The 26,011-nt window shown below is 42.5% G+C and overlaps 2 long non-coding RNA genes across 2 annotated transcripts in view; one reads left to right on the top strand and one right to left on the bottom strand.

The window, feature by feature from the left end:
- Positions 1 to 375: 375 nt before the first annotated feature.
- LOC148145190 (uncharacterized) lies at positions 376 to 10,650 on the bottom strand. Its single transcript, XR_015751016.1, has 3 exons — positions 10,622 to 10,650; positions 9,882 to 9,958; positions 376 to 1,140 (listed from the first exon to the last, which is right to left on the bottom strand). It is a non-coding gene; the product is annotated as an uncharacterized LOC148145190 (long non-coding RNA).
- An 89-nt stretch (positions 10,651 to 10,739) lies between these two features.
- The window catches only part of LOC148145189 (uncharacterized), a 67,111-nt gene continuing 51,839 nt past the window's right edge, over positions 10,740 to 26,011 (top strand). Inside the window, exon 1 of the long non-coding RNA XR_015751015.1 lies at positions 10,740 to 10,831. This is a non-coding gene — a long non-coding RNA (uncharacterized LOC148145189). The remainder of the gene's footprint in view (positions 10,832 to 26,011) is intronic.

Here is a 26,011-nt window from a genome sequence, read left to right as displayed (position 1 = left end):
TTTAAATAGACGCAATAGCTTGGCTTTGACAGCTCTCTGTGGCAATGCGTTCCATAGATTAATAATCCACTGGTGGAAGAAATCCCTCCTCATCTCAGTTCTAAAGTTTGTCCCTTCTCTCTGAGACTGTTCCCTCGAGTCCGAGACTCTTCTAGTCTTGGAAACATCTTCTCCACATCCACTGTAGCGTTGTCTGTCAGTATTCTCTAAGTTTCAATCAGATTTCCCCTCATTCCTCTAAATTCCAATGAGTACAGCCACAGGGTCCTTATCACTCCTCCTGTGGCAAGCACTTCACCCATGTGATCATTCTAAATAACCAATTCTGGAACCCTTCCAATGCCAGGAATTCCACTCTTAGATATCTGGCCCGAAACTGCTCACAATATTCTAAGCTCACGAGCATCAAGTTCTGAGGAGTGATAGTTGCCAACAATCTGTCCTGCTTCATCCACAATGATGGTTAAAAAGCACACTAACACTTGCATTTCTTTCAAAGGTGAAGGAAATTCAACTTTTCTAAAATGACTCATGCCTATTTTTTATAGATGGATCGTAGAAAACATCCTATCTGGATACATCACAACTTCTCTGCACGAGACCGCAAGAAACTACAGAGAATCATGAGCACAGCCCAGACTATCGCACATACCAGCCTTCCAAAACTGACTCCATCTATACTTCCAACTGCTTCTGGAAAACAGGTAATATAATCAAAGATCTTTTCTACCTGGATTGTATTCTTTTCCAGCCTTTTCCCATTCAGCAGAGACACAAAAGTTTGAAAATGCATATATTATATACAGGAACGCTTCTTCCCACTGTTATCAAACTTTTGAATAGGCCTTGCAGGCGAGAAAGTTGAATACTCTCTGCACTTTTACTACACCTGTAACACTAGCATTCGGTTCTATTACTCTGCTCAAGATAGCGGTAGCTGGGTAAGCAACGTTTAGTTCTTATGCTTGGGACTCAGAATCAGCAGAGCCAGTGGCATCAGGTTTCCATTTCTTCCGCCTTTTCATAATGCATTCAGCAGCGGTGGAGGCAGGCAACATTGGCAGCAGAGGGTGAGCCTGGAGCATGAACGCCGGAGCCCACAGTGAGTGGTGGAGACTGGACAATCAGTGAGGAAGAGGTCTACAGAGAGGAAAAGATGAACGGTTTTCTGCTATTTCAGTAATTTCAATTTAACATTTATTGAATCATTATGTTATCATTTAATCAGTTATCCAATATGCTGGATGAGCTGAGCAATTATGTCCTCAGTTCCATGGTCCAGATTGTTAATCTTATGCATATAACATGAATCATTGTGGTCCCAATTCTGACCAATGTGGAGCTCCACTAGTCATTGGCTGAAAAAGATTCCTTTATCCCGACAATATCAAATTTAAAAAACCCAGTAAAACCGATTTACTTATGTTTGCTATGATTTACCTGTATACCATATAAAACAATACATTTCTCTGTATCTTTGTAGATGTAGCAATAATAAATCGAATCAACAGAAATCAAAACTTCAAAAAACGCAGTCTGACCAGATCCTAACACAGCTTTGGCAATACATCGCTGCTCTTGTAATTAAATCCTCATGAATGAATGTCAACAGTGCATTTGCCTTTCTAACTGCCAATTGAACCTGCATTTTAACCTTAAGAGACACTTGATCTTTGACTCCCAAGTCCATCTGCACTCCAGATCTCAGCAGCCTTCCCACATTTTGAAATAGTCCATATCTCTGTTCTTTCAACAAAATGCATGACCCCACTCTTCCCTACTTATTCACTTATGATGTCCAAGTCCTTCTGAAAACTCCCCATTTTATCAACATTATTTGTCTATCCATCTGTCTTTCAGACATCTGCAAATTTAGTTAGCAATGTCCTCAGTTCCTTCCTCAAAATCGTTAATGCATAAAGTAATGTTATAGTTCCAACACTGACCCCTGCAGAGCACTATTGTCAGGAGCTGCTAACATTTAAAAGACACCTGTATCCCCACACTGTGCCTTGTACCAGTCAGACAGTCCTCTATCCCTGGCAGCGCAATGGGCTCTTATCTTATTTATCACTCTCCTTTGCAGCATCTTGACAAAGGTCCTTTTGGAAATCTAAGTACACCACATCCACTAGTTCTCCTCTGTCTAAGTTGTTCATTAACTCTTCAAAGAATTCTATCAGATTTGTTAAGTTTGACCTCCACTTGATGAAGCTGTGCTAACTCAGCCCTAATTTGCAATGCACTTCTCAGTCGTATGTTTAATAATGTATTGTAATATCATGCGAGCTACTCAGGTCAGGCCAACCGGCCTAAAGTTTCCTGAATGCTGTTCCCCTACCTCTGAAACGTGTTGCTACATTTACTATTATTCAGTACCATGGCACCCATCCTGACAGTACTGATTCCTGAAACATTACCACCAATGCATCAGAAATTTCGCAGGTATCACCTTCAGAACGTTAGAGTGTAGTCCATCCATTCCAAGTGATTTTTCCACCTTCAGAAATTTCAGCTTCCCCAGCATCTTCTCCACAATGAGGGACACTACAGTCACTACTGGCCCTTGATTTCTGCTTTACTACTGATGTCTTCCACTGTGGATGCGTATGCAACGTAACTATTCAGCTCATCGAAATGTTTTTATGTTCTTCATTGCTACTTCTCTCATATAATTTTCCTGCAGTCCAATGTCAATTCCTGTCTCGATATTACTGTTCTGAATCTGATCAAAACCTCTTATGATCTTCTTTCGTATTACCAGCTAACTTGCATGTACATTTCATCTTCTCGAAACCCCAAAATCCCTCTCAACCTTTCCTATTCATGTACTTATCTAAGTATCTTTTAAACATTGTAACTGCGCCTACCACTTCGTCAGAAAGTTTATTCCACATGGGAACCACTTTCTGTGTAATAAAGAATGAGCCTCGTGTCTCTTTTCAATCTCTCCTCTAAAGGTCTGCCGCCAAGTCTTGAAATCCCCCATCCTAGGGAAAAGACAACTAACATTAATCCTATCTACATCCCTCACGAGATACTAACACATCAATGCAATTTGCGCTACAAGCTCTTTCATATTCCATGTACATTTAAGCATAAAGCACACAATCCTGTGTTGACTGCCTCCCATCTCATATTTGTCCCCTTAGTTGCTGTCTGTGTGGAAGCAAGCCATTTGACCTAACAAGTACACACTGACCCTCTGAAGAGCATCCTATCCACACCAATCCCAATCCCTGTACATCTGTATTACCGATGGCTAACCTAACTACCTTACACATCCATGGGTCCTATGGGGCAATGTAACTTTGCCAATCCACCTAATAAGCACATTTTTGGATTGTGGGGGGAAACAGGAGCACCAATAAAAAAAACATGCAGCCACCTGTCAGCTCAAGGCTGGATATTGTTAAGATCTTGATGCATTTGAACATGGACAGTTTAGTATCCAAGGAGTTCTGAATGACATTGGCGAACATCCCCATTTTGGACCTTATTATGAAGGGAAGATCATTCATGAAGCAGTTGAAGATGTTTGGTTGAGGACAAACCATGAGGATCTCCTGCAGAGATGTACTGGAGCTGATGAGTGACGTCCAACAGCCACCATCATCTTCTTATGTGACAGGTATGAATCTAGCTAGCAGATACTGCAATACTCATTGATTCCTGGCTTGATGGGGTTCCTTGATGGCTTATACAGTCGAAAAAGAGGTGAGAGGTGATAAGTTAGGGGTGTAGGTAATGTAGCGCTGGAATAAAGCATATCCCGTGCATCCAACATGGAAAATACGGATATTACTTGGTGTTTTGCATGTAACAATGAATATGTATGCTTGCTGTACTTGAAGTAAACAAGAGGGCTTTGGTTGATTGGTTTACAATTGGAAGGTCCGTTCAGAAGGTGGGAAAGCGTCAATGGGATGATAAGATGTAATTTCTTTCAAAAGATAACAATTTATTCACATAATCATTCATAGGTATAGAATTCTACAGTGGTTGGAAGTCGGTGTCAATAATGGGATGTTGAAAGCATTGGCACAAAATTGACATATCACACAGAACCGTGACCTTTGGTCCACCATGTCTATGCAACAAACATCAACTGTACCAAATCAATTTGCCTGTAATTGGTTCATAGCCTACTATAGTTTGGCATTTTAATGCTGTACCAGATGCATCTTGAATCTTGCGAGAGTACTTGCCACCGCCAACCTCTCAGGCAGCATAGCGCATATTTCTACCATCCGCTGGATGAGAAAGAACATTTGCATGATATCTGCTCCAAACCACCCACTCCTTGTCTTAAACTTAGGTCACTGATCTTTGACACATCATCCATGTGGAAAAGATTCTCATGATCTACACTATTTAAAGACCCTCAAACATTTTGTATATTTCAAACAGATTCTACCGCTCCACCCCTGCTCCAGCCCACTCTGCTCCAGGTTAAACAAAGCCAGCATAACCAGTCTCTCCTCATTTTTCATCCAAGACAGCATCTTGGTGAGTTTACACTGCATTCTCTCTGGAGCATCACATCCTGCTGAGCAGGGTTGGTGATCAGAACTGTACACAATATTCTATTTGTGACATCACCAATGCTTACTAAATTTGCAACAAGTCTTCCTGTTCCTATATTCTAAGTTATAGTTAACGAAGGCAAGAATCCTGTATGCATTTTTAACCAACTTATCTACTTGTCTTGACACTGTCAGGGATCTATGGTTCGTTTAGTACCTTAGCACTTCATTTAGGCCTGCCATTTATTGGGTAAATCCTCCCATTATTTGACCTCCCCAAATGCATCACCTCAAACTTCTCAGCATTAAATTCCACCTGTCATCGCTGTGCCCAATTTATCAGTTGACTGATATCAGACTGCAACCTTCCCCTTAGCATCAACATCACTGTCATTTTTCACATATTCTCGAAACTTAACAATTATACCTTTTACATTCGCACCAAAGCCATTAATGTACATAACAAACATTAACGATCGGAACACCTGGTCCCTGCAGTACACCATTGACCATCAGCTCCAGTCTCCACTTATCTCTCTTTGCTTCCTATTTGCAAGACAATTTTGAATCCAATTTGCCAACTTTTCTTGAATGCCATGAGCTCTATCATAAACTCTGTGCCCTGGCTAATGAAATCAAGAATCCCATATGCATTCTTCAACACTCATTCTGCCTGCCCTGTGACCATCAGGGACCCATGCTTAGGACCACCCTTCCATGTGGGAAATTGTCAACAGTCCTTACTGAAGTTCTTAGATTAACTGCACTACATTTATAGCATACTGAGTCGGCTTTTCCAAAAGCATAATTAATTTAGTCAGACAGGATCTTCCACGAACAAATTTATGCACAGAACTCTGTTCAATCCTTGTCTTTTGAAGTTTTGATTGATCACACCCCTCAGATTTTGTATTTTACCAATAATTTTTCTACCTGTGATGTCAGTCTTACCGGTCTTGTCACGAAATTGGTGTTTAAAAATGATAAAATCATAAAGTAGTGGAAAGCATTGTGAAGTCTCATTCAGATAAAGTGCTCGTTATGCTCAGAGATTTAAAAATGAATGTCTATGGGTAAGCAGGTGCTCAAATTGACATATTGTAACAAATAGGAGGAGAAAGTGAGGACTGCAGATGCTGGAGATCAGAGCTGAAAATGTGTTTCGGGCATAAGCCCTTCTTCAGGAATCATCGATTCTCCTGCTCCTTGGATGCTGCCTGACCTGCTGCGCTTTTCCAGCAACACATTTTCAGCTCTTACTGTAACAAATAGTCATTCAGTTAGCAGGCCCAAACAACATTTCTACACAGACAACAGTTTAAATTCAAACAATTTATTTTGAAAGGCAAACCAATTAGATGCAAATCTGGTGATGTCAGCAACCTGAAGTTTGAGAGCCTAAATTTTATTTTATTGATTTGTTATATAAGTGGGGCACGTATTTAATTAAACAGCTTCCTATTAGAATCTTGTTTTATTTGAGATTACTTAGTTAGAGAGGTATTGCTAAATTGTAAGTTATTCTGTTAATTTGTTCACTGTTGGAATTAGATAGTCAAATTGTAACTTGTTGATTATAGAGTGGGTGAAATAATTCCATTTCATTTCGCAGATTGAGGGTAAGGGGTAGGTTATACCATTTATCACACTCCCTTATCAGCTTATGAGGCAAAGTTAACTTCTGTTTGTGTTTCGGTTTTAATTATCAGAGGCGTGTCCACCTCCCCTTGCTAGAAGTCTCCACGTACCTTTGTCCAAAACTGGTCGATGCTAATAAAAATGTCCGTCCATGCTAAGCCCATTTCCCCGCACTTGGCCCATATTCTCTTAAACCTTTCCCATCCATGTATTTGTTCCAATGCCTTTTAAATGTTGTTAATGCCTCAATGATATCTGTTGGTAGCTCATTCCATGTGTGTACCACCCTGTGTAAAAAGGTTGCCCCTCAGGTTCCCTTTTATTCTTTCCTCTCTAAACATAAACTGATGACCTATAGTCCTTGCTTCCCCAAACCTAGGAAAAAGACTGAATGCATTCACCCTATCCATGCCTCTCATGATCTTATACACCTCTATAAGAATCACCTCAGTATCCTACGCTCTAAAGAATGAAATCCTAGCTTGTCCAACCACTCCCACTAACTCAGACTGTTGAGTCAAGGCAATATCTTAGTTGGTTTCTACGACACTCTTTCAACTTTAATAACCTTCTTATAGCATGGTGACCAAAACTGAACACAATACTCCAAGCATGGCCTCACCAATGTCCTGTACAACTGCAACATAACTTCACAACTTCTAGACTTAATGACCTGACTGATGAAGGCCAGTGCGCCAAAAGCCTTCATCACTGCCCTGGAGGAGAAAGTGAGGTCTGCAGACGCTGGAGATCAAAGCTGAAACTTTATTGCTGGAACAGCACAGCAGGTCAGGCAGCATCTAGGGAACAGAAGATTCGACGTTTCTTGTGCCCGAAACGTCGAATCTTCTGTTCCCTAGATGCTGCCTGACCTGCTGTGCTGTTCCAGCAATAAAGTTTCAGCCTTCATCACTGCCCTGTCTACCTGTAACTCAACATCCAAAGAACTGTGATACTGAACCACAAGGTCCCTCTGTTCCACTCCATTCTTTAAGGCCCTGCCATTCACAATGGAACTTCTGCCTTGATTGACTTGCTAAAATGAAACCTCACACTTATCCATATCAACCTCCATTTGCCATTTCTCTGCCCAGTTCCCCAGTTGATCAGTGTCCTGTTGCAATTTCTGACAACCTTCCTCACTGTCCACGATACCGCCATTTTAGTGTCATCTACAAACTTACTACTCGTGCCTTCTGCATTCTTATCCAAATCATTGATATAGATAACAAACAGTAATGGGCCCAGCACGGACTCTTGAGATACTCCACTCATCACAGGTCTCTAGTCCAACAAGCATTCTTCCACTATTACCCTCTGCTTCCTAACATCAAGCCAATATTTTATTCAATTTACCAACTTTGCCAATTTTGAGTGCACTGATTGGCGTGTGTTCAGAGAGGCGGAACTGATGGTGATCCTATCAACTTAGAGGAGTACACAGTGTCAGTGATTTGCTACATTAGCAAATGTATTGATGACGTCACCGTGTCCAAGACCATCACTTCTCGCCCCAACCACATGTCTTGGATGACAACAAAGGTGTGTGGACTGCTGAGGCTCCGTGATTCTGCCTTCAAAGCAGATGACAAGGCGGCCCTAACAACAGCAAGGGCCAACCTGACTCTGGCCATCTGCACAAGCACAGAGAATACACAGCCACTTTCAGGACAGCAACGAAACTGTAGCACTTGGAAGGGCATCCAGGCCATCATCAGCCACAGAACAGCATCGCCTGCTTGTGCTGGTGATACATCCCTCAAGGATGGGTTGAACAACTTTTATGCACAGGTTTTAAGTAAGAAACGATGTAGCAGCGAGGAGTAACCCTACTCCCCTGCCTAATGAACAGCTGCTATGTCTTACCACTGCTGACGTGAGGAAAACCCTATGAAGAGTCAACCCACGTAATCCGGCTGAACCAAATAACATCCCTGGCAGAGGGCTCAGAGAATGCTCTACCATACTGGCGGATGTTCTCATGGACATCTTCAACATCTCCATGAGCTGCGCCACAGTTCCAATGTGCCACAAGCCCGCTACTATTCTCCCATGCCAAAGACGCCTTCAGTGAACTGTCTCAACGATTACCACCCTGCTGCACTTACACCCATCATCATGAAGTGCTTCGAGAGGCTTGAGATGAGGCATATTAAGACCCTGCTGCCCCACCCGCTTCACTGAACACTCTGCAGTTCGCGTATCAACCAACTTCTCAACAGCTGATGCCATTTCCACCGTCTTCCATCTGGCCCTCACCCACCTGGAGAAGAAGGACACCTACGTCAGATTACTGAGCACAGGCTTCAGTTCTGCAACGAACACTATCAGTCCTCAGCACCTGATTGGAAAGCTGAGTCTGCTGGGCCTGAATAACTCCCTGTGTAACTGGATCCTGGACTTTCTGACTGGGAGACCTCAGTCAGTCTGGATTGGGAACAGCATCTCCAATACCATCACACTGAGCACGGGGGCTCCCCAGAGCTGTATGCTCAGTCCACTGCTGTTTGCCATGCTGACACATGACTGTGCACCGATACACAGCTTAAATCACATCATCACATTCTCTGATGATATGTCTGTAATGGGTCTCATTGGCAGAAATAACAATTCAGCATACAGACAGGAGGTGCAGCTACTAACGGACTGGTGCAGAGCCAATGTGGACAAGACAAAAAAATGTCAGGAGGGCATGGAGCAACCAGTTTCCACTGGACATCGGCTCCTCTGTGGAAATTGTGAAGACCATCAGATTTCTTGACATCCACCTGGCGGAGAATCTCACCTGAACCCTCAACACCAGTTCCATAGCCAAGAAAGTCCAGCAGCATCTCAACTTTCTGCACAGGCTGAGGCAAGTCCACCTGCAATCCCCATCCTGACCACACTCCACAGAGGGTTCATTGAGAGTACCCTGAGCTGCTGCATCACTGTCTGGTTCAGATCGTAGGACCCGACAACAGATAGTGAGGACAGCTGAGAAGATCATCAGGGTCTCTCTTCCTTCCATTACAGACACTTACTCTGAAAGGCTATGAGCATTGAGGAAGACCCCCAAACATCCCTCACTCAAACTCTTCTCCCTCCTGACATCTGGCACAAGATATCAGAGCATTCAGTCTTTCACAGCTAGACTGTGCAAAGAATTAATTCCCCAAGCCATCAGGCTCCTTAACACAGTATGATCGGACTTTTTTCCATCTAGAATTCTTTCATATTGCTGCTAGAACAATGTCTATTATCCATCATTCCTCTATTACACTGTAACGTGTGTGTTTTTCACTTCTTATTCACTTTAAGCCGTGTATGATTGTGTAGTTTGTGGTGCCCATGTAGCACCCTCAGTACTGGAGGAACGCTGTCTCATGTTTACTGTATCAGTTGTATATGGTAGAAATGACAAATAAAAGTTCTCTACTCTCTACAACTAACCAGCTCCCCCTGGATTCCATGTGATCTAACCTTCCAAAGCAGCCTACTGTGTGGAATCTTATCAAAGGTCCTATTGAAATCCATGTAGGCTGCACCTACTGCCCTGCCTTCAATAACCTTCCTGGTCACTTCATCAAAGAACTCTAACGAATTTGTGAGTCAAGATCACCCACTCACAAAACCATGCTGTCTACTCCTAATCAAACATTTTCTTTCCAAATACATGTTTATCTTATCCCTCAGAACCTTCTCAAGTAACTTACCCACTGCAGATGTTTGACTTACTGGTGTATTGTTTCCAGGTTTTTCTTTGCAGCCCTTCTTGAATAGTGACACAACCCTCCAGTCTTCCCGGACCTCACCTGTGAATAACAAGAATGCAAAAATATCAGCCAGGGCCTCCTCAATTTATTTTCAATCCATACAAATTCACAGTGTGGTTGGGTTAAGAAAGATACTGGAAAAAGGAAGATGGTAAAAGAGACTAAATGATTGTGATTAGTTGGGGTAGTGAAGGGCATTCCAAAAGGAGTCGAACAGCTACAGGAGAGAGTACAGCCGAGTCAGGGCCTGAATAGTGAGATAGTCATTGATCTCTACAAAGACTTCACCTCTGTGGGTAAAGTTTATTCAGGATGATCAGGGGGAGAAGGTAAAAATTTCTCCACAAACTTCAGTCAGTTATGATCAGTGGATATAGTTGTCTCTGGTAACATAAACATTGACATGTTACAATGCCAGTACCAAGTCTAAGTCTCCCTCTCAATAATCAAGTATTTCTGCTGATCAAAGTTCAATGTCCAGGAGTTTCATTGGACTAGTATTATAGAAAGGAAGGTAAAAATAGGTTAGAGAAAGAAATTGTAAGAAGTAATTAATTAATTATTCTCTGTTATACTTTAAGGAATAAAGTTGTTAAATTTTACTTTATGTAGCTTTTTGAGTGCGAGCAGCAGCGGAGGTAAGACGAACCCAAAAGACTGCAGCTTTTTAAAAATTAGGCAGTTTTTAAAAAATTTACTTACCAGTAGCGGGCAACGGTGTTTTCTATTTCACAGAAGGAGCGAGAGCAGCGGAGGAAGTGATGAGGACCAGAGGGGCAGCCGGGAAGGAAAGCAGTGAGTATAAATACTCACCCTTCAACACCAACGGCCTTTTTGAGTGCGAGTAGCAGTGGAGGTAAGACGAACACGAAAGACTCCCACCCGCCCTCCTCCTCTAACCTCGTTAAGAAGGTAAGATTCATTCTAAACTTCCTGTATTGAATGTAGGTTTGTTATTACTCTTATAGCAACTTGAACTCAGCTTTCTACTTTAGTACTGAATGGGTGTTAAGGTAAGTGGGGTATGGATGCTGAGCAATTGCTTGCTCCTCCTGCAGAATGTGGCAGGTGGGAGACATGGCACACTTCTCCGCTGGCTACATCTGCGTGAAGTGCACCCAACTCCAGCTCCTTGAAAACCGTGTTAGGGAATTGGAGCTGGAGCTGGAGCTGGAGCTGGAGCTGGAGCTGGATGAACTACGGATCATTCGGGAGGCTGAGGAGGTAATTGAGAGGAGTTATCGGGAGTTGGTCACTCCTAAGGCTCAAGACAAGGATAGATGGGTTATAGTTAGGGGGAGGAAAGGGGACAGACAGACAGTGCAGAGATCCCCTGTGGACATTCCCCTCAGCAATAAGTATACCGTTTTGGATACTGCTGGGGGATGACCTACCAGAAGAAAGCCATAAGTCAGTTCTCTGGCACTGAGCCTGACACTGTGGCAAAGAAGGGAAGGGGGCAGATTAGAAAAGTACTCGTGGTAGGGGACTCGATAGTTAGGGGAATCAACAGGAGGTTTTGTGGTCAGGATCGGGATTCCCGGAAGGTATGTTGCCTCCCTGGTGCCAGGCTCCGGGACGTCTCCGATTGGGTGTATAAGGTTCTAAAAGAGGAGGGTGAACAGCCAGAAATCGTGTTACATATTGGCACTAATGATATAGCCAGAAAAAGGATTGAGGATATAAAAAGTGATTTCAGGGATTTCGGATGGAAGCTGCAAAGCAGGATGAACAGAGTAGTGTTCTCTAGTTTACTACTGGTGCCACGAGATAGCGAGGCGAGGAACAGGGAGCGGGCGCAGCTTAACATCGTAGCTGCGCAGCTGATGTAGGAGGGAGGGCTTCAGATATGTAGATAATTGGGATGCCTTCTGGGGAAGGACGGGTTGCATCTGAACTGGAAGGGGACCAACGACCTGGGTGGAAGGTTTGCTCGACTCGTTCGAGAGGGTTTAAATTAGTATGGCAGGGGGGTGGGAACCTGAGCTGCATACCGGAAGTGACAGTTGACGCAGATGAGGCAATAGCAAGAGGTAGACCAGCTAGTGGGAAGGATTTTCCTGGGAAGGAACCAAGGGATCAGTTAAAGTGTGTTTGCTTTAACGCAAGGAGTATCAGGAATAAAAGTGATGAACTTAGAGCATGGATCAGTACCTGTTGCTATGATGTTGTGGCCATAACAGAGACATGGGTTTCTCAGGGGCAGGAATGGTTGCTGGATGTTCCAGGATTTAGAGCATTTAAAAAGAATAGGGAGGGGGAAAAAGAGGAGGGGGTGTAGCACTACTAATCAGAGAGGGTATCACAGCTCCAGAAGCTTCCATTGTTGAGGAAGATTAGATTAGATTAGATTACTTACAGTAGTAGAAACAGGCCCTTCGGCCCAACAAGTCCACACCGATCCGCCGAAGCGTTTACCACCCAGACCCATACTCCTACACTTACCCCTAACCCCTAACACCTAACACTACGGACAATTTAGCATGGTCAATTCACCTAACCTGCACATTTTTGGACTGTGGGAGGAAACCGGAGCACCCGGAGGAAACCCACGCAGACACGGGGAGAATGTGCAAACTCCACACAGAGGCGGGAATTGAACCCGGGTCTCTGGCGCTGTGAGGCAGCAGTGCTAACCACTGTGCCACCGTGCCGCCCACAAAGATCTGCCTAACGAGTCAGTATGGGTGGAAATTAGGAACAGCAAGGGAGCAGTCACCTCGTTAGGGGTTTACTAAAGGCCCCCCAGTATCAGCAGGGAGATTGAAGTAAGCATAGGTTGGCAGATTTTGGAAAAGTGTGGACATAGTAGGGTTGTTGTAATAGGTGACTTTAACTTTCCCAATATTGATTGGGATCTTGTGTTTCTGGTTTTAAATTAAGCAGGAGGGTTTACTACTTGTCGTAACAGTTCGAGGGCTTGGGTCCATGGTTTGAACTGGTTTGGACAGATGTGAATAGATTTGGGGGAACAAACAATCCCAGCATTTAAACACTTGCAAGTAAGCATCTGAGATCTTTGAGTAAAATGCAGGTGAGACAATTTGTTTAATTTTCATGACATGTGGTTGATTAAATTTAAAAATGAGAGAAATAGCTCTGGAATTTGAAGATGATTCTCAATTTTGTGAAGAAAGTTTAGAAGGAAAGAAAAAGGCCATACTTTTAGAATTAGCAAATATGTTTGATTTGAGTTTAACCAAGGACAAAAGTAAAGCTGAAATTGAGGGAATTACTCAAAATTCAGAGAAACAGACAAGTGCAGTAGACATAAAAAAACTTCAATTACAATTGAGAAAAATGGAGTTAGTAGATAAACAAAGAGAGAGTGGAAAGAGAGAAATGGAGAGAAAGGAATAAAGAGTGAAGGAAGAGAGGGAGAGAAAAAGGGAAAAAGAGAGAAGAGAAAGGAAAAAGAGAGAGAAGGCTCTTGGCTGGGCAAAGAGAGAGCGAGAGAGAGAGAGAAAGACAGATAAAGAGAGAGAGAGGGAGAGAGAGAATTTGAACTTGAGAAGTTGCAACCTAGTCAGCAATGGGGAGAAAGTGAGGACTGCAGATGCTGGAGATCAGAGCTGAAAATGTGTTGCTGGAAAAGCGCAGCAGGTCAGGCAGCATCCAGGGAACAGGAGAATCGACGTTTCGGGCATAAGCCCTTCTTCAGGAATGAGGAAAGTTTGTCCAGCAGGCTAAGATAAAAGGTAGGGAGGAGGGACTTGGGGGAGGGACGTCGGAAATGTGATAGGTGGAAAGAGGTCCAGGTGAGGGTGATAGGTCAGACTGGCGTGGGGGCGGAGAGGTCAGGAAGAAGATTGCAGGAAGATCTTCTTCCTGACCTCTCCGCCCCCACCCCAGTCTGACCTATCACCCTCACCTTGACCTCTTTCCACCTATCACATTTCCGACGCCCCTCCTCCCTACCTTTTATCTTAGCCTGCTGGACAAACTTTCCTCATTCCTGAAGAAGGTCTTATGCCCGAAACGTCGATTCTCCTGTTCCCTGGATGCTGCCTGACCTGCTGCGCTTTTCCAGCAACACATTTTCAGACCTAGTCAGCAATGTCAAGTTAACAAGGTGGAGATGAAAAGAGACGTTAGTGAATATGTCAAAACTCTGTCACATTTTGATGAGTAAGTTGTTGAAGTTTTCTTCATTTCATTCAAAAAATTGGCGGGGCAGATGGAGTGGTCTGAAGATTCATGGTATTGCTAGTTCAGACTAAATTGGTAGGCAGAGCTATTGAGTTATTTGCTGCACTGTCAGATGAGGGGTCAAGAGATTATGAAGAGCTTAGACAGTGCTTATGAATCAATACCAGAAGTATATAGGCAGTGGTTCAGAAACACAAAGAAAGGAACAGGTCAGACTTATGTTGCGTTCAAAAGGATTAAACATAGTCATTTCGCTCGATGGGTGCATGCTTTGAAAATACACCATTTGCGGCTCTCAAAGATTATTCTGCTGGAGGAGTTTAAAAACTCACTTCCAGAGATGGCAAGAATTCACGTGGAGGAACAGAATGTTTGGGAAGTGAGAAGGGCAGCAGAATTAGCCGATGAGTACATGCTGGGGCATAAGACATGCTTCTGGCCAGAATTCCATCCTGTGAGGGATTAAAAACTTTATTTTATTGATCAGAGTATTGAGTACAGGAATTGGGAAGTCATGTTGCAGCTGTACAGGACATTGGTTAAGCCACTCTTGGAATATTGCATGCAATTCTGGTTTCCTTCCTATCAGAAAGATGTTGTGAAACTTGAAAGGGTTCAGAAAAGATTTGCAAGGATGTTGCCAGGGTTTGAGGATTTGAACTGTAGGGAGAGGTTGAATAGGAAAGGGCTGTTTTCCCTGGAGCATTGGAGGCTGAGGCGTGACCTTATAGAGGCTTATAAAATCATGAGGGGCATGGATAGGATGAATAGACAAAGTCTTTTCCCTCGGTGGAGGAGTCCAGAATTGGAAGGCACAGGTTTAGGGTGAGACGAGAAAGATATAAAAGAGACCTAATGGGCAACTTTTTCACGATGAGGGTGCTATGTGTATGGAATGAGCTGCCAGAGGAAGTGGTGGAGGCTAGTACAATTGCAACATTGAAAAGGCATCTGGATGGGTAGATGAAGAGGAAGAGTTTTGAGGGATATGGGCCTGGTGCTGGCAGGTGGGACTAGATTGTGTTGGAATATCTGGTCAGCATGGACGAGTTGGACCAAAGTGTCTGTTTCCATGCTCTACATCTCTGTGACTCTATGACTCTAAGTTGGGAGAAGGGGAAATCTTACACTACTAAACGAAGAATTGAGCTCACTGGTAACATTTTACCACTGGTTAATGAAGACCAGGAGAGTGAACAGGAGGTGAAAGGACTCAAGGGTTTTCACTGTAATGGAGTTGGTCACAGAAAATTACAGTACCAGTGGTTTCAGAAGATCACTGGGAAAAGGTGTTTTCACTGCCTGAAAATGGGACAGATAAAGACACAGTGCTGATCGTTAAAGAAAGGCATTATGGGAAAAGATGTGGTAACAGAATCTAAACCAGTGGCATAAGTGAATGTAGTAAAGGAGATCCCAAGAAGATCTCAGGAGCTGCAAGAGAGTGCACAGCCTAGGCAGGGGCTGAGTATGGAGTTACAAAGAATTCACCTCTCGGGGTAAAGTTTATTCAGAAAGAACAAGGGGAGAAGGACAAGAAGTTATATTTTTGCGAGATACAGGATCTAACCAGTCGCTGATCGTAAGGGATGAGCGAATATGTGCTCTTCCTGATCTGTTACCCAAGAGTGTGGTAATTTGTGGGATAGGGGAACGTTAAATTTCTGTCCACCTATGTAAGATCAGGCTGGAGTGCCAACTCGAGACTGGGGTAGTTATATTGGGAGTGATTGACAAGATTGTCAGTTTCAGGAATTCAGTTTGTTCTTAGGAATGATTTGACCGGATCGAAGGTGGGAGTGACACCCCTTGTTGTGGAGAAGCCCAAGGAAGACCAAGGAACAGAGTAGTTAAAACAGAAATATCCTGGTATTTTCCCAGACTGTGTGGTAACCAGATCCCACTATCATAAGGCACAGCACGAAGTGAAAAGTAAACAGAAAGACGAAGGAGTTACTGTTTAATGTAATGGTGCAGGGGAAACCTGAACAGGTGGAGGGTCAGACAGAAGTGTTTAGCCCTGAACGACTAAGAGACCTGCAACAGCAATACAAGACGATAAAAGATATATCTGTGGATGTGTCCTCTGAAAAGTGGGCAGATAATATTTCTGACAGTTATTACTTGAAAGATAGAATTCTCAGATGAAAATGGAGATCATGGACATCACTACGTTGGACTGGCTGTTACCTTTCTAAGTTTGTAACCCCAAATGGGCTATATCAGTTTAAAGTGATGCCATTTGGAATGACGAACACACCGGCCACATTCCAAAGACTCATGAAAAGAGTTGTGGCTGGGTTCACAAACTGTGCAGTCTGTTTGGACGATGTAGTGATCTTTAGTAAGTGCGCGAAAGATCATATAGTACAGTTGGCAGAGCTCTTTGTTTGACTATAAGAAGCAAAACTGGTGATAAACTAAAATAAAATGGAACTCGTGAAAGCAGAGGTAATGTTCTTGGGACATAACATGGTTTGTGGAAATTTGACCCCATGGAATGAGAAGACGAAGGCTATCGAGGAAGTTTCATAACCATTATTGAAGAAAGAGGTGCTTCAATTCTTAGGACTCAGCGGATTCTGTCAGAAGTTTGTTCCAAACTTCAGCAGTGTAATGGCACTGTTTATCAATTTGCTGAAGAAGGACATTCGGTGGACAGAACCATGCCAGGAGGCATTCAGCCATTCAAAATCAAACCAGTTCTAGCAACATCAAACTTTTCAAAACCTTTTAAGCTCACTATCGATGCCAACTCCATTGTCATGAGCAATGTACTCTTACAGGAAGGTGAGGATGGGATTGAACTGCCAGTTGGTTATTTTTCAAAGAAGATCAACATCCACCAGAAGAAATTTTCCACAGTCAACAAGGAACTATTGTGTTTTCTACTGGCATTCCAGCATTTTAATGTGTATGTCATGAACAATGTGTCAGAGATGATTGTGTACACTGACCACAATCCCCTTAAATTCTTAGAATGTTTTAAAGATAAGAATATGGGATATTTCATTTGAATCTTATGTTACAGACTTTTAATTTAAAACTCATAAATGTTGCAGATCGAGAAAATATAATCGTAGGTGCATTATTGCAGATTTAGCTGATAATGTTTAGGTGAGATTTGTCTTTACTTAATATTAGATATATATATGTGTATATGTATGTACATATATGTAAGTATATGTACAGAGGACGAAGTTAAGGTCAGCTTCTATGAAAGTTATCGGTATGTTAGGGTAATGTGTTTAAAATGTAGAAAAAAGTCATCTTTTCATTATTATAAATCATCTTTTCTTAAGGGGGATGTTATGAAGATGTGGGTGTACGTTTAAGAGAGATAAAAGCAGCAGATCTACTGGACACAGCACCAAATGTTCTCAGTAAGGCAGCAATGTAATCCTGGGCCAAACAACTTAATTAGTTTGTTGTCTGGAGACAAAAACAAATTCGAATTCGGCCAATCAGTTTAAGTTATATCCTGAAAAAAGTACCAATTTCCAAACAATTTGGATTGAATATATTGACCATCTTAAAAGCCAATGACACAATCCGATGCTCTGGGGTATAAGACCAGGGGGGGAATTGAACAGTTGAGAGGAGAACTGCCAAGTCCCAGCATGTTGGGGAAAAACATCTCTCTTAAAAATCCCTTTTCGATCAGTAACCTTAGATGCAGAAGTTCCTAGCAAGGAGAAAGGAAGACACAGGAAGATCCAAAGACAAGAACTTGAGGTTGCCTGTATTGGAGATGAGAACTGTTGCTTTGTAAATCTTAATTGGGAGTTTTATTGGACTAGTATTATAGAAGGGAAGATAAAAGATAGGTTAGAGAAAGAAATTGGAAATAGTGGTTAGTTAATTATTCTCTGTTTATTTGAAGAAATGGAGTTGTTCATTTTTACTTTATATTGTTCTCGAACTTTTACAGGTTACTGCACAGGGTAAATCTTTTCTGTGTTGCTAGTTTTAAATTAAGCAGGAGAGTTTACCCGTTGTCGTAATACTATCTTCTCGTCATCTTCCTGCAAGTGCACAGCACCAACACCCACATCACTTGCATTGATAGACACTTTGAATGCCTCTGCGTAATTAAGTCTGGTTAATACTGGGGCAGTGGTTTGCACAGCTTTCAGGAAGTCAAATGTCTTCTGACAGCCCACTGTCCACTGAAACCTTTGCGTTTCTTTCACAATTCAGTGAGTGGAGCAGCCACACTGTGAAAATCTAGTATACATTTTTAATAAAATCAATGCAGTCCCAGGAATTTCTTGTCTATTGTATGGGAAACTCCCCAATTGCACTTGTTTTGCATCCCATGGAGCCATTTGTCCATGTTCAATTCCTCAGGAAGGCGACTTTGGCATTGGCAAATTCACTTTTACCCAGGTGTATCACCAAGCCAGCCTTCTGAAGTCTGATCAATGTTGTAAATGTTCCTGCGACGTGTGATGAAAAATCATCAGGTTATCAATAGACAGAACACAGCTGGGTAGTCCAGCAATGACCTTAATGGTTCATCTCTGAAATGTAGCCGATGCATTTTTCATACCAAATGACATGAATGTAAACTGATAGTCTATTTGGTGTTACAAAAGCCAAAATTGCTTTGCTTTTCTGATCAGAGTATCTGTCAGTATCCTCTGAGCAAGTCCAACTTAGAAATATAAGTTGCTTGTCCCACATTCTCAACACCGTGTGCCAAATGTGGAATCAGTTATGTGCCAGTTTTGTAACTGCATTGACTTTGCAATACTCCACACAATTGTTGGGTGCAATCTGATGTTGGAACCATTACTATGAGTGAGCTCCAGTCACTGTAGCTCATTTTGATTATAATATCTTGGACCAAGTGTTCAATCTCCTTTTGAACAAGTGCCAACTTCAGAGCGTTGTGCCTATAAGGATGGTGTTTCACTGGAGCAGTGTCTCTTTTATCGACATCATGTATAATTAGGCTAGTACTTCCCACCTTATTTCCACTTATCTCCCCATGTGATTGTAATAACTCTTGCAGGTCATTTCGATTTTCCTCTGAAAGGTAACTTAATAATTTTGGACAACATTCTCATTGTCCAGTTTAATTCAAGAAATGCCCCAAATCAGAATCCTCTGAACTTGGTTCTTCCTCTGTTGTAAACAATGACATAGTCTCCTCTTGCTTCCCTTCACAGTCAAAATAACATTTGAGCATATTCACATGTCACACTGTGAGATTTCTTTCTATGTAGAGTCTCTATCAAGTTGTTCACTTTGCTCACTTTCCTTTTGACTTGCTAAGGTCTACTGAACCTTACTTTTAAAGGTTCGCCTATTACTGGATGTAACACTAATATCTGGTCCCCGATAGCAAAATTGTAAATTTTTGATTGCTTGTCTGCTTTCTGTTTCATTGTGGTGCACTGATGCTTTTAAACGCTGTCTAGCCAACCTCTCCACTCTATGTAATCATTACCCAAAATTTGACACATCGTCGAAATATATGATCTCTGAAACCTGACTCACCAATTTTAACAGTCCTCTCAATTCATGTCCAAAAACCTATTTCAATTGGACTGAATTGGGTTGATTCATTTGGTGCATCTCCGATTGCAGAAACCACAAATGGAATTCTATTATCCCAATCATCTGGATAATTTTGACTATAATCCCTCAACCTGGTCTTTAATGTCTGTTGCCACCTTTCTAGTATTCCTTGCAACGCTAGATGGTACGCAATGTATTTGAATTGTTTTATTCCTAAGCTGTCCATAACTTCCTTGAATAATTTTGATGTGAAGTTTGACTCTTGATCTGATTGTATCTCCGTCGGTAGTCCGTAACTAGTGAAAGATTTGAGTAATTCCTCCGTCACACTTTTAGCTGTGACAGCCTCTGGAAATCTAATTGACACATCCATTCTTGTTAACAAATACTGATTCCCACTTTTTGTTAGTTAGGCGACCTAAACTATCAATGAAGACACTTGTAAAAGGTTCCTCAAATGGAAGAACAGATATTTAAAGTTGCATGTTTTATTTCTACCTGTGGCTTTCCATTTATCTGACATGTATGACACAGCTGTCAAAATTCAACCACATCCTTGTGGAGTCCAGGCCAGTAAAAATGTTATTGTATTTTAGCTTGCTTTTCTTTCTCCTCTGTGACTCCTTTAGTGGAACTTCATGTGTCACTCGCAACACCTCCTTTCTGTAATCCACTGGCAATAGACTTGATGAACTTCTGCCTGTTTCTTATCTGCTGATATGATGGTCTCCATTTCCTCAATAAGACATCATTTGTAAGATAATAACATTCAGGAATACATTCAGATTCTTTTTCTGTGTGTGCCTTTTGATACAATTGCTTTAAATTTTCATCTTTCTGCTGTAACTCAGCTAATTTATCTGAGCCAAAGGTGCCTGCATTGTCATCTATCTGCTCCTGGCTTGTCTCAACCATTTGATCAAACAGGGTCTCTGCTAATTCCACTTTAATGTTCTTGTCTGTACTCTTTGGTCTCTCCTGTTTCCACTTGTGAATTTGTGACCTTGTAACCACAAGTCAGGAAAATTCCCAGGATATGAGTCCTGCAAACGTTCAGTTCCCTGAGTTACCACTGACTTTGCAACCACAGAAGGCAGCACTCCTATCGGTGAATCAGCTATATCATTAGCACGGACAAATCGTATTCCAGGAGCTGACATTTTGTCCAGTACTCTTACCACAACTTCCCCACTCTTCTGAGGACACATTCTAACCTTACTTTACATAATTCAGCACTTCTTGTCTCACCGTGAATTCCCATTACTAATACATTTTCTATCAATATTCCCTCAGAAGTATATATCTCCTAATCTTTTAATATCACAGATTGAAAGGATCCTGTGTCTTTTAATATTGTACTTATTTATCTGCTGCTCCTGGCCTATATGAATACATTTTACCTTTGCAGGTATATGGTTAAGACGAACTGGCACTTCCTCCTTAACCAACCTCCGACCAGCTTGTACATTCTGGTGCAGCGTTCTAGCCTCCACTCTGCTTTCTGTTATCATTGCAACAATATTCACTGGCTTATCTTGTTTTCCTACATCTGGTTTCTCAGTGCTTTTCCTAATCCACCAATGCTGTGATTGGATATGGTCGATGTTATTGCAGTGAAAACACCAGATCTTTTTTTGTAAGTACATTTATTAGCAAGAAAAAGAAAATGACTTTAAAAAATATAAAGTTATTAAAAATATAACATAATAACAAATGCTAGGATAATAAAGAAAAATGCAAATTACTGTCTGCTAACGACTAACCTATCCAATAACACAAAACAAAACTAACAATATGCACAGTAATACCAATAAATACATAAGTGACTAATAAAACTAAAGAACACATAAAAACACAAAGTAACAATGCTCAGCACAAGGCTCCAAAACAAAAGAACGGGACCGTTGTGTATATATACAGTTATCAAGTCAGGAGGCCCCCTTCCAGGGCCCAGGGATCAGCAAAAGGGAGGATATTCCTGGAAATACATCCAGTGAAGTTATTTGGGTGGAACTGAGATACAAAAAGGATGATCACCTTATTGGGTTCTATTATAGACCCCCCAATAGTCAGAGGGAAATTGGGAAACAAACATGTAAGGAGATCTCAGCTATCTGTAAGAATAATAGGGTAGTTATGGTCGGGAATTTTAACTTTCCAAACATTGACTGGGACTGCCACAGTATTAAAGGTTTAGATGGAGAGGAATTTCGTAAGTGTGTAGAAGACAATTTTCTGATTCAGTCTGTGGATATACTACTAGAGAAGGTGCAAAACGTGACCTACTCTTGGGAAATAAGGCAGGGCAGGTGACTGAGGTGTCAGTGGGGGAGCACTTTGGGGCCAGTGACCATAATTCTATTCGTTTTAAAATAGTGATGGAAAAGGATAGATCAGATCTAAGAGTTGAAGTTATAAATTGGAGAAAGGCCAATTTTGACAGTATTAGGCAAGAACTTTCGAAAAATGATTGGAGGCTGATGTTCGCAGGTAAAGGGATGGCTGGAAAACGGGAAGCCTTCAGAAATGAGATAACAACAAGAATCCAGAGAAAGTATATTCCTGTCAGGGTGAAAGGAAAGGCTGGTAGGTATAGGGAATGCTGGATGACTAAAGAAATTGAGGGTTTGGTTAAGAAAAAGAAGGAAGCAAATGTCAGGTATAGACAGGATAGATCGAGTGAATACTTAGAGTATAAAGGAAGTAGGAGTATACTTAAGAGGGAAATCAGGAGGGCAAAATGGGGATATGAGATAGCTTTGGCAAGTAGAATTAAGGAGAATCCAAAGGGTTTTTACAAATATATTAAGGACAAAATATTAAGTAACTCGGGAAAGAATAGGGCCCCTCAAAGATCAGCAAGGCGGCCTTTGTGTGGAGCCACAGAAAATGGGGGAGATACTAAATGAGTAGTTTGCATCATTATTTCCGGTGGAAAAGGATATGGAAGATATAGACTGTAGATGGTGACATCTTGCAAAATGTCCATATTACAGAGGAGGAAATGCTGGATGCCTTGAAACGGTTAAAGGTGGTTAAATCACCAGGACCTGATCAGGTGTACCCAAGAACTCTGTGGGAAGCTAGAGAAGTGATTGCTGGACCTTTTGCTGAGATATTTGTATCATTGATAGTCACAGGTGAGGTGCTGGAAGACTGGAGGTTGGCTAACGTGGTTCCACTGTTTAAGAAGGGCGGTAAAGACAAGCCAGGGAACTATAAACCGGTGAGCCTGACCTCAGTGGTGGGCAAGTTGTTGGAGGGAATCCTGAGGGACAGGATGTACATGTATTTGGAAAGGCAAGGACTGATTCGGGATAGTCAACATGGCTTTGTGCATGGGAAATCATGTCTCACAAACTTGATTGAGTTTTTTGAAGAAGTTACAAAGAAGATTGAGGGCAGAGCAGTAGAGGTGATCTATATGGATTTCAGTAAGGCATTCGACAAGGTTCCCCATGGGAGACTGATTAGCAAGGTTAGATCTCATGGAATACAGGGAGAACTAGCCACTTGGATACAGAACTGGCTCAAAGGTAGAAGGTGGTGGAGGGTTGATTTTCAGACTGCAGGCCTGTGACCCGTGGAGTGGTATAAGGATCGGTGCTGGACCCTCTGCTTTTTGTCATTTACATAAATGATTTGGATGTGAGCATAAGAGGTACAAGTTAGTAAGTTTGCAGATGATACCAAAATTGGAGGTGTAGTGGACAGCGAAGACGGTTACCTCAGATTACAACAGGATCTGGACCAGATGAGCCAATGGGCTGAGAAGTGGCAGATGGATTTTAATTCAGATAAATGTGAGGTGCTGCATTTTAGGAAAGCAAATCTTAGCAGGACTTATACATTTAATGATGGAAATGTGTTGCTGGAGAAGCGCAGCAGGTCAGGCAGCATCTAGGGAACAGGAGAATCGATGTTTCGGGCATTAGCCCTTCTTCAGGAATGCTAATGCCCGAAACGTCGATTCTCCTGTTCCCTAGATGCTGCCTGACCTGCTGCGCTTCTCCAGCAACACATTTCCATCTCTGATCTCCAGCATCTGCAGACCTCATTTTCTCTTTATACATTTAATGGTAAGGTCCTAGGGAGTGTTGCTTAACAAAGAGACCTTGGAGTGCAGGTTCATAGCTCCTTGAAAGTGGAGTCGCAGGTAGATAGGATAGTAAAGAAGGCGTTTGGTGTGCTTTCCTTTATTGGTCAGAGTATTGAGTACAGGAGTTGGTAGGTCATGTTGCAGCTGTACAGGATATTGGTTAGGCTACTGTTGGAATATTGCATGCAATTCTGGTCTCCTTCCAATTGGAAAGATGTTGTGAAACTTGAAAGGGTTCAGAAAAGATTTACAAGAATGTTGCCAGGGTTGGAGTATCTGAGCAAGCTGGGAGAGGCTGAACAAGCTGGGGCTGTGTTCCCTGGAGTGTCGGAGGCTGAGGGGTAACCATACAGAGGTTTACAAAATTGAGGGGCATAGATAGGATAAATAGACAAAGTCTTTTCCCTCAGATCAGGGAGTCCAGAACTAGAGGGCATAGGTTTAAAATGATAGGGGAAAGATATAAAAGAGACCTAAGGGGCAACTTTTCACGCAGAGGGTGGTACGTGTATGGAATTAGCTGCCAGAGGATGTTGTGGAGGCTGGTAAAGTTGCAACATTTAACAGGCATTTGGATGGGTATATGAATAGGAAGGGTTTGGAGGGATATGGGCGGGGTGCTGGCAGGTGGAAGTAGATTGGTTGGGATATCTGGTCAACATGGATGGGTTGGATCAAAAGGTCTGTTTCCATGCTGTATATCTCTATGACTCCATGACTCTAAAACTATCCATCCCAGTTAACCAAACGCCCTAGCACAGATATCAGACAAATCTGTGTTCAAATAACTCAAGTAAAGCTGCAATATCTTATTTTAAAAAAAGGTCTGTTGTGTGGTGCACCATGTTTGTAAAAAAATCCAAGGTAATGTGCTCCATAGTTAATTTCTGTCATCCCAACAAGTCTGCAGGTTCTCCTACCCCCAATTCATCAGAATATTTTTCTGTGCAGTGTAAGTAAGAATATTAGAGAAAGTGAGGGCAGCAGATGCTGGAGATCAGAGCTGAAAATGTGTTGCTGGAAAAGCGCAGCAGGTCAGGCAGCATCCAAAGAACAGGAGAATCGACGTTTCGGGCATAAGCCTTCAAGTAAGAATATTAGATGGTTTCTTCCCATGGCCATCCAAAAATGACAAATTTGGTTGATCTACGAGGAGAGATATCGGGTCTCCTTTAACTTCGGTCCTCAATACCAACGTGGGCGGCACGGTGGCACAGTGGTTAGCACTGCAACCTCACAGCGCCAGAGACCCGGGTTCAATTCCCGCCTCAGGCGACTCTGTGTGGAGTTTGCACATTCTCCCCGTGTCTGTGTGGGTTTCCTCCGGGTGGTCCGGTAAGGTGAATTGGCCATGCTAAATTGCCTGTAGTGTTAGGTGAAGGGGTAAATGTGGGGGAGTGGGTCTGGGTGGGTTGCTCTTCGGCGGGTCGGTGTGGACTTGTTAGGCCAAAGGGCCTGTTTCCACTCTGTAATCTAATCTAATCTGCCCTCCCTATGTCTCCTGCCCAGTGCTCCAGTAAACACCGAGGCTGTGGCATGACCAGAAGCAATGGGCAAGAGTACTGACACCTATTTTACATTTGAGACACATTGAAGATGCCCCTTTTTAAAACTATGTCAGATGGTCAGTTAGTCTCTGGATGTGCTCACACTGTACCCTCCAACCCAGGTACTGGGGCTCAGTGAAGGTTGAATGAAAAAAGATATTGTATATGGATGGAGATACAGAAGAACTTCTTTATACAGTGGATGGGTCACGGAGAAAGTTTGGGGATGGCACAGTTTGGCAGGAATGAGGCTTCACACGCGATGACAGTTAGACAAGGTACTGATGTGAAAGTTGTTGAGGGCTACAAAATCCGGGATATGGGAAATTTTGGGTGGAGTGTAGTTAAATTCAGAGGGTTGAAACTTCTGGGGGATGCACAAAGTTTGGTGACGCAGAAGTTGCAGGTCTGCATAATTGGGAACAGGCACATTTGGGGGGCATAACGGGAAACAAAATTCAGAGAGCGCAGCAAAAAAGGGAGGGGTTTGGCCAAACTTGGGGATCGCATTGAACATGGGGTAGAAATTGTGGGCTGCACATAATTGGGGGGTCGACACAGAAGTCTGAGAGTGAAATCTGGATGGGGGTTAAATAAAGCACCTTTCTCAGTGACGGGGTGTGACAGGGTATGCCAGGTGACTGGGATCTTGCTGTACAGTAAGGAGGTCAGTCAAAATGTCAGTTAGTTTTTGTGTGCATTCACTGTATCTGCCACCATTTTTGGGGATCATGGGTAACTATTGGGGCACAGTTTGGGTGATGGGGATAA

The sequence above is a fragment of the Chiloscyllium plagiosum genome, unplaced genomic scaffold (genome assembly GCF_037043375.1).
Source record: "Chiloscyllium plagiosum isolate Xiang-an unplaced genomic scaffold, Cpla_swu_hap1 HiC_scaffold_26, whole genome shotgun sequence".
In the NCBI taxonomy this organism is placed as follows: Eukaryota; Metazoa; Chordata; class Chondrichthyes; order Orectolobiformes; family Hemiscylliidae; genus Chiloscyllium; species Chiloscyllium plagiosum.
The sequence above is the reverse complement of the archived record's forward strand: the minus strand, read 5'-3'. Positions and strand labels throughout refer to the sequence as shown.